This window comes from Suricata suricatta, chromosome 7 (assembly GCF_006229205.1).
Source record: "Suricata suricatta isolate VVHF042 chromosome 7, meerkat_22Aug2017_6uvM2_HiC, whole genome shotgun sequence".
NCBI classification, from domain to species: domain Eukaryota; kingdom Metazoa; phylum Chordata; class Mammalia; order Carnivora; family Herpestidae; genus Suricata; species Suricata suricatta.
The window spans coordinates 141,031,176-141,038,829 of NC_043706.1; positions in this window are offsets into that span (position 1 = coordinate 141,031,176).

Below are 7,654 nucleotides of genomic sequence, written 5' to 3' on the forward strand. Positions count from 1 at the left end.
AACGAAATTTATTTAGTTAGTTTTTAAATGCTTATTTATTTTGAGAGGAGTGAGAGGGAGTAGGGAAAGGGCAGAGAGGGAGGGAGAGAGAGTCCCAAGCAGGCTCCGCACTGTCAGCAGAGTCCGATGCGTGGTTTGAATGACAAACAGTGAGATCATGACCCGAGCTGAAATCAAGAGTCGGACTTGACCAACTGAGCCATGGAGGGGCCCTCAGGATGGTGAAGACATTAAATTGTAGACCCTCTTCAAGAAGCCTTTTGGAATTGATTGAACCACGTTCTCAAAAACATCTACATAATATATGCAAAAATAGTGTTCCTGTATTACTTTTAAGACTCACTAATTCATGCCAATAGTATGACACCAAAACACCATTTGATAAAAACAGTCAACAAGGAGCTAACACAATACAGTTGAGATACTGATACACCTGTTTCATCCAATAACAAATTTTAAACTACCTAGAAGAATAAAGAGCCACTCAGCTCAAACAAGGACCCATAATACCATCACCTAACTAGCACCTTTTATAACAAAATTCTCAAGCAAACGAGCTCAGCAATGCACACACATACACACACACACACACACACACACACACACACACACAGGATGGGGTTTCTGGCTTCGGAGAATATTCTTCAGACAAGAGATCCATTGCACATGCCGTTTACTCTCCTAGAGGTTAACTTGAAAGTATTCAAGAAGGTAATAAAACACAGTAAGAAGGGAAAAATAAGGAAAATGCTTTCATCACCAAATTTTCCTTTCCTCAAATCATGATGATAGTCTCTTTTCTTTTCCCTCGGAAACATTATTATTTTTTTTTGCTTTTCTATTTAGATGATGATTTCTCTCAAATTATTTTTTTGTATATCATGTAAGGTATAGAGATGAAATTTTTTTCATATCTAATTAATGAATTACTATTTATGGAAAAGCTCATCCCTTCTCTATAGCAAATTACAATGGAGACTTTGTCATAAATGGAGTGACGGAGTGTGTCTGGGACTCCTTGGGAACCTTCTAGTCTATTACTGTGGTCCGTTACAATGGTCTGTGGATCTGTCCTTGCTCCAAAGGACACTGTATTGATATCAATGTATATTATCCAGCTCTTCTCCTTATTAGCATCAGCTTGGCTATCCTAGCTCCATCCTATTTACACATACATTTTATCTATTTGTTTATTTTTAATTTTTTTTAAATTAGGCTCCGTGTCCAGCATGGAGCTCAACATAGGGCTTGAACTCAAGACCCTGAGATCAAGACCTGAGCTGACATCAAGAGTTGGACACTTAAGCAACTGAGCCCTCCAGGTTTCCCCTACATAAACATTTTAAAATTAGCTTGCTAAAGACCATCACCCCCTCCCTCCCTCTCCCCCTTCAGTCCATGGTTTGTTTTCAGTATTCAGTAGTCTCCCTTGATCTGTGATGGTCATGGTGGGGCGCACTTGTGGGGAGAGGCACTGGGTGTTATATGGAAACCAATCTGACAATAAACTATTTTTTAAAAAAGCAATAAAGTTCCAGTTGCACAGCAAAAAATAAAATAAAATGAAATTAGCTTGCTAATTTCTATAAGATAAGCTATCTGGGATTTTGACTGAAATTTCATTGAATCTTTGGATCAGTATTGGGAGACTTGACTATTTAGCCACCTTGAGCTATCCGGTTCATGAACATGGTAAGTCCTCTCACTTATTTAGGCAGTCTTTCATCTCTCTGTTACAGTTTGTTTTTTAAACTTTTTTTTTTACTGTTTTTTATTTATTTTTGAGAGACAGAGAGAAACAGCACGAGCAGGGGAGGGTCAGAGAGAGAAGGAGACACAGAATCTGAAGCAGGCTCCAGGCTCTGAGCTGTCAGCACAGAGCCCGACGCGGGGCTCGAACCCACAAACCATGAGATCATGACCTGAGCTGAAGCAGACGCTTAACCGACTGAGCCCCCCAGGCGCCCCTCCCTGTTACAGTTTTAAGTGTTTAGTGTAGACACGTTTTATTTTAATTATTTTATTGTTTATTCCTTTGCAGGTGGTGTTTATAATTTTATTTTCTACATGTTTGTTGTTACCATAGAAATAAAGTTGATACTTACATATGGACCTTCTATTCATCAGCATTGTTGCATGCACTTGTTACTTTTACTAAATTGTAGATTCTTTCTACATGCATAAATAGGTCATCTGTGAATAATGACAGGTCAATTTCTGTCCCAACTATGGTATTTTTTTCTTTTTCTCCTGGCCAGGCTGCAGTGCAGTGTTAGATATAAATGGTGATGGTGGACATCTTTTGCTCATTTTCGATTGGTAGAAGTTTTTCAATATTTGACCATCAAGTATAAAAGCTATGTGGTTTTCTCTGTAAATATTCTTTAGTAGATTAGTAAAGTTTCTTTCTATTCCCAGTTTGCTGACTTAAAAAAAATCTTAAATAAGTGTATATATTTGGTTAATTAAAATTAAGAACTTGCATTGATTAAATACACCATCAACAGAATAAAAAAGACAAGCAACAGAACAGATATTTACAATATATATGCCTGACAAAATGTTTATAAGACAGATAATCCAACTAAAATAGGCAAAAACAACTTAAAAGATCTTTCAATGGCCAAAGCCAGTATAATTTGAGAAATGAATTTTTTAAAAACTCTTGGATTATACTCAAAGAATAAAATAAATATTCATGAGTCCACACTGATATAAAAATATTAAGAATAAATAAATGAGAAAGGATTAGTACTTCTTATCAAAAAATTACAAATAAGGTTGGGTAGATACTCGCCTTCCTAGGGCTTGGGCTTAATTCCTCTTCCCTTGAATGTGGCTTGGGCTTAGTGGCTTCTCTCCAAAGACCAGAGAATGCAAAGGGAAGACAGTAACTGTAAAGTGGAGAACCTGTCAGAGGCCACCGTAGCCAAGTGACGAAGGTCTATCTACTTTACAGGGCAAAGTTGCATTGACGTCATTTGCTCTCAACATTGCAATGTTGCAATGAGATGAACATTTCACCCTAATAGTGCTCTACTGAAAGATTTATCAGAGGTAAAGGTAGAGTTAGATCATGCAGGGTTTTTAAGACCACAGTAATAGTTCCGAGTTTCATTTGAAAATCAACAGAAGGGCAATCAGGTTAAACCAAGTTGTTAGTCTTGCAGGAGCATGAGAGACAGAGAGGGAGGTGAGCGAGCGAGGCGTTCTAGGGCACGGGCGTTCTGAGCAGGACAGGGTGGGGCAAGAACACTTTAGGACCCCCATGTGCGGGGAGGACCTCCAACAGCTACAGACTCCATGCAAGAGGTCATGCGTCAGCTTTGTAACCACAGATGATAGGAAAAAATGTTCTTATCAGCATCTACACTCAAGTAAAAAACGATTCTAGTGTATTTTCAAAATTATTATTTTTTAAATGCCAATTACATATCAAAAGAGGCAACAGTATTCTAAGGGCAAGTTTTTCCTATTACTATAATATCCATTACCTCCTAAGTAAGCAATGCTAATATAGAAAGTCATTTTCTCAGCACACACTCAGTAATGAAGTGACTTCTAGATGGGATTGCCTGGTTGATTTATTACTGCCACCAGGTGATGGGAAGACTTCCACTGGAAGGCTTTTACCATTTATCAAGTTTTGTTGCCCTAAGGAAGGGTAATTACTTTTCCAGGGCTGATGTGATGTGTGAACCAATGCAAGCACTGGGGATATGAACAATGACCAATCTTTTGCTCAAACAAAATTAAACTGTAACACACTTGCTGTACATAGAACAGGCACTGCAGAGTTTTAAGGGAGAGTTCTGGAAATATCTTAATCTCCAAATTCCCAGATGTAACGTGAGCTCCACATCTGTCCTTGTGTGCATGTGATAGCCAGGAATGCAGGGAACTCATCGGTCAAAAGATAGTAGGTTTTTGCAATTCAAATAAAATCATCCAGCAAAAATTATAAGTCAGTGCACCGCATGACTTTCAAAGTGACTCATGAATAACCTTATAAGTACAAATTTATCTTTAAAATTTGTGAGATGGTGTCAAGAGTATAGAGCTGCTTTTCTAATCATGAGCTTTTTATATCATTCCGTGCTAATAAGGCCTGGGGATATTTAGCCTAAAAAATGGAGGATAATGAGGGTGCAAAGTATCTGACTTGAGAGGGTTGTCATGTGGAGGATGAGGCAGATTTATTCTATCATACTGCGGAGGGTAATATAAAGAAGAGTAGATAGTAGTCGCGCAAAACAAAATTTAGATTTATCGTAGGAAGACGATCCCTCACAGTAGTAGTTGTCCAATGATGGAAGAGCTTCGTTTTTGGCTTGTTTGCAAAACAATGCGTGTCTGATCACTGGAATCACACACCGAGACCCTGGGGTGGCCTCGGAGGAAGGCTAGAGGTGACTCCTGTGAGAGGTGCACTTTGGGCTGGGTTGCTCAGGGGAAGACTGAAGACCTTAAACCTTTGTATTGTTTCAAATACCGCATATTGTCTGATGTCCCTTCTTATCCCACCCGTCAGAAGTGACTCAGAATTGAGGTGGGGGGTAAGGAAGCAAGGCACCTGTAAAACCAGTTCCTAGCTGGTCTCCCTGGGATCCCTCTGGCCTCTCCTCCTCCTCTTTGTGTGAGAATTGTCCCATCTCTGTGCTTCTGCCCCAATCCCAATCCACTCTCTGCCCTGCTATTTATCACAGTAAGTAGCTCAGGAATTGCTGTGTGACCTACGCTGACCCTAATCAGCAGCTTCCCTGAGTTCCGAGTAGAACTGCGACAGGAAGCCCCCTTCCCTACTGGTTTCCAGAGTTGCTAGAGGCCATGCTCCTTTTTCCAAAGGGACAGTCCATCTGGAGGAAAGAGAACATCCCAGTCCATACTCCATACTACCAAAGAGACATGTTTCTAAAACCCAACTGGAGTCAGTTTGAAGGGGAAAATGAAGAATATTATCTATTGAAAGGAGAGTAATGTGTCCCAAGGAAGAGCCACACGGGCCACAGGGCAGTCTGGGTCCAGTACCTTGTAACCTGAGAGTGAAGACTTAGTGGTTATCATATCTCAGCATACCTCATTCCTTCTATGTGCAGATTGGCTCAGTCATCTTTGAATCCAGTATGTTTATTGAGACACTATTAAGTGCCAGGAACAGTGACTCATAGGAACCAACACACAGGAGACCCACATGAGCCCCTGCTACTAATTAACTTGTGGTTAGAGACAAAGGATGCCATGTAAGGAGGCAATCAAGGGCATTAAAATGCACATCAGGGTAGGCACCACACTCCAAGAGAGGCTACAAGAGGAGATCAGGGATTATGAAGTGTTGTGGTATAATTGGGGATGCTTTGTATTCACATGTGTTTCTTCAAGACATGATTCAAATTAGTCCTCAAGGCTCAGAAAGAGCTAGCCAGGTAAAGGGGGCAGAAAGGGTTCATTAGCTTAGAAGTAACATGATAAAGAACAATTAGGAGGCTTCAAGGTCCTCTCGTGCCCTTGTTGCTGTCTCTCCTGTGGTTTGGAGGCTTCCCTAAGAACCCATCCTTAGCTAGCCATGTGAAGCCACCTCAGCTCCAATCTGCTGTGACTGTGCTGGAGCCCTGCTGTGTAGGGGTGAGGTGAGGTGAGTGGCAGAAGTGCTCTAAGATCTTACGACTAAATCTAAGTCCTGTAAGTCTGCACCTAGGTTGTGACCCTCACAAGTTTCTCTTCACTTTACTTTTCCCCTTGGGTGGTACAGGAAGACTAAAAGGGGCTAGAATTGGGAAATACCCATCCTCAAGGTTGGAGGAGGTACCAGGAAAGATTTGAATGCTGGACAGTCGATCTTTGTTGAGGACGATGCTCTAAATGTCTGCACCAATGCTTGCACCCTGCCAGAGGTGACCTGCTTGATTCTCTACCTTAAGGATGCAGTGGGCTTCCTGAAGATGAAGCCCATGAATGCACACCTTGCCCCCAAGGGCTCACTTTTTAGAGCTTCTTTTTCTTACACAACTCCACATTCAGCCTTCAAAAATTCATCAAAATTATTTCAATGTTTCTATGATTTTATGACACAGCAGTTTATGCTTCATATTAGATCTTATCTGTAAATCTCTGGACTTCTCTGCTTCTTCAGGTTTTGTGTTGGAAGATTGCCGTGTGAACTCACATTTCTGATGTGTCCAAGAGAATCCACTAATTTTCATTTTGTTCAGCGGATGACTTGGATGACTTCCAGGTTCTTTATGTGCAAGAGCTGAAACAGGAAGTACCACAATGGAGTCAAGCTAGGAATCCAAACAGAAAAACAACAGTGACTTTTCAAACACTTGGAAACTGAGTAACACATTTCTAAATAATTCATTGATCAAAGAGGAAACCTCAAAGGGGAAAATCCATTGACCTGAGGGGCTCCTGGGTGGCTCACTCAGTTAAACATCTGGCTCTTGACTTTGGCTCAAGTCATGATCTCATGGTTTGTGAGTTTGAGCCCCACACAAGGCTCTGCACTGACAGTGTGGAGCCTGCTTAGGATTCTCTTTCTCTCTCTTCCTCCCTCTCTCTCTCCCCCTCCCCTACTTGTGTGCTCTGTCTCTCTCTTCTCAATAAATAAACTTAAAAAATACGTTGATTTGAGTAAAACAAAATACAACATAAAAAATTTGTGAGACATAGCCAAAGTAGTGCTGAGAAGAAAGTTCATGGCAATAAATGTTTACCTTAGAAGGAAAGGTAAAATCACAATTCAATAATCTACAGTTTCACTCTAAGGACCTAAGATATGGAGACAAATATAAACCCAAAGCAATCAGAAGGAAAGAAATGTAATGATGAGAGTGAAAAATCAATGAAATTGAAAATCAATGAAACAGAGAGCTATTCTTTGTAAATATCTATATAATTGACAAAGCTTCTATTACAAAGGAAAAAAGAGAAGACACAACTTACCTATATCGGAAATTAAAAAAACCAGTGGATATTACTGTCATCTCTGAAGATATCAGAAGGATAATATTGAAATCCAATGTAAGTTTGGATACATGTAAGTTTGACAACTTAGATGAGATGAACCAATTTCTTGAAAAAACAAGAAATACCACAATGCACCCAATATGAAATAGATCATCTGAGTGGCCCTATAATTATTAAGAAAATTGAATTCATAATTGAAAAGCTTCCTAAAAAAGATATTTGTGCACTCAGCTGGAATCACTTGAGAATTCTGTCAAATGTTTATCTAGGAATTAAAAAATTACATACAATTTCTTCCAGAAAGTTGAAAAAGAGACAGCAGTTCTCTATTAACTTTATGAACTTAGACTATTACACCAATACCAAAACCAGATAAAACCAGTTAAAAAAATAGAAACCACTGAGCAATAACCCACATAAATGTAGATCTAGACTTTCTTAATAAAATGTTAGCAAGTACAGTTCAGGAATATATAAGAAGAATTATATGCCAAAGCAAGGGGATTTACTCCAGGGATACAAGGCTGGTTCGATATTTGAAAATCAATATAAGCCATATTACTAACAGGATAAAGAAGAAAAATGGCATGATTATATCAATTAATGTAAAAATAACATTTGACAAAATTCAGCTCTCATTCATGATAAAACAAATAACTCATTGAAAACTACAAATAGAGGGAAATTT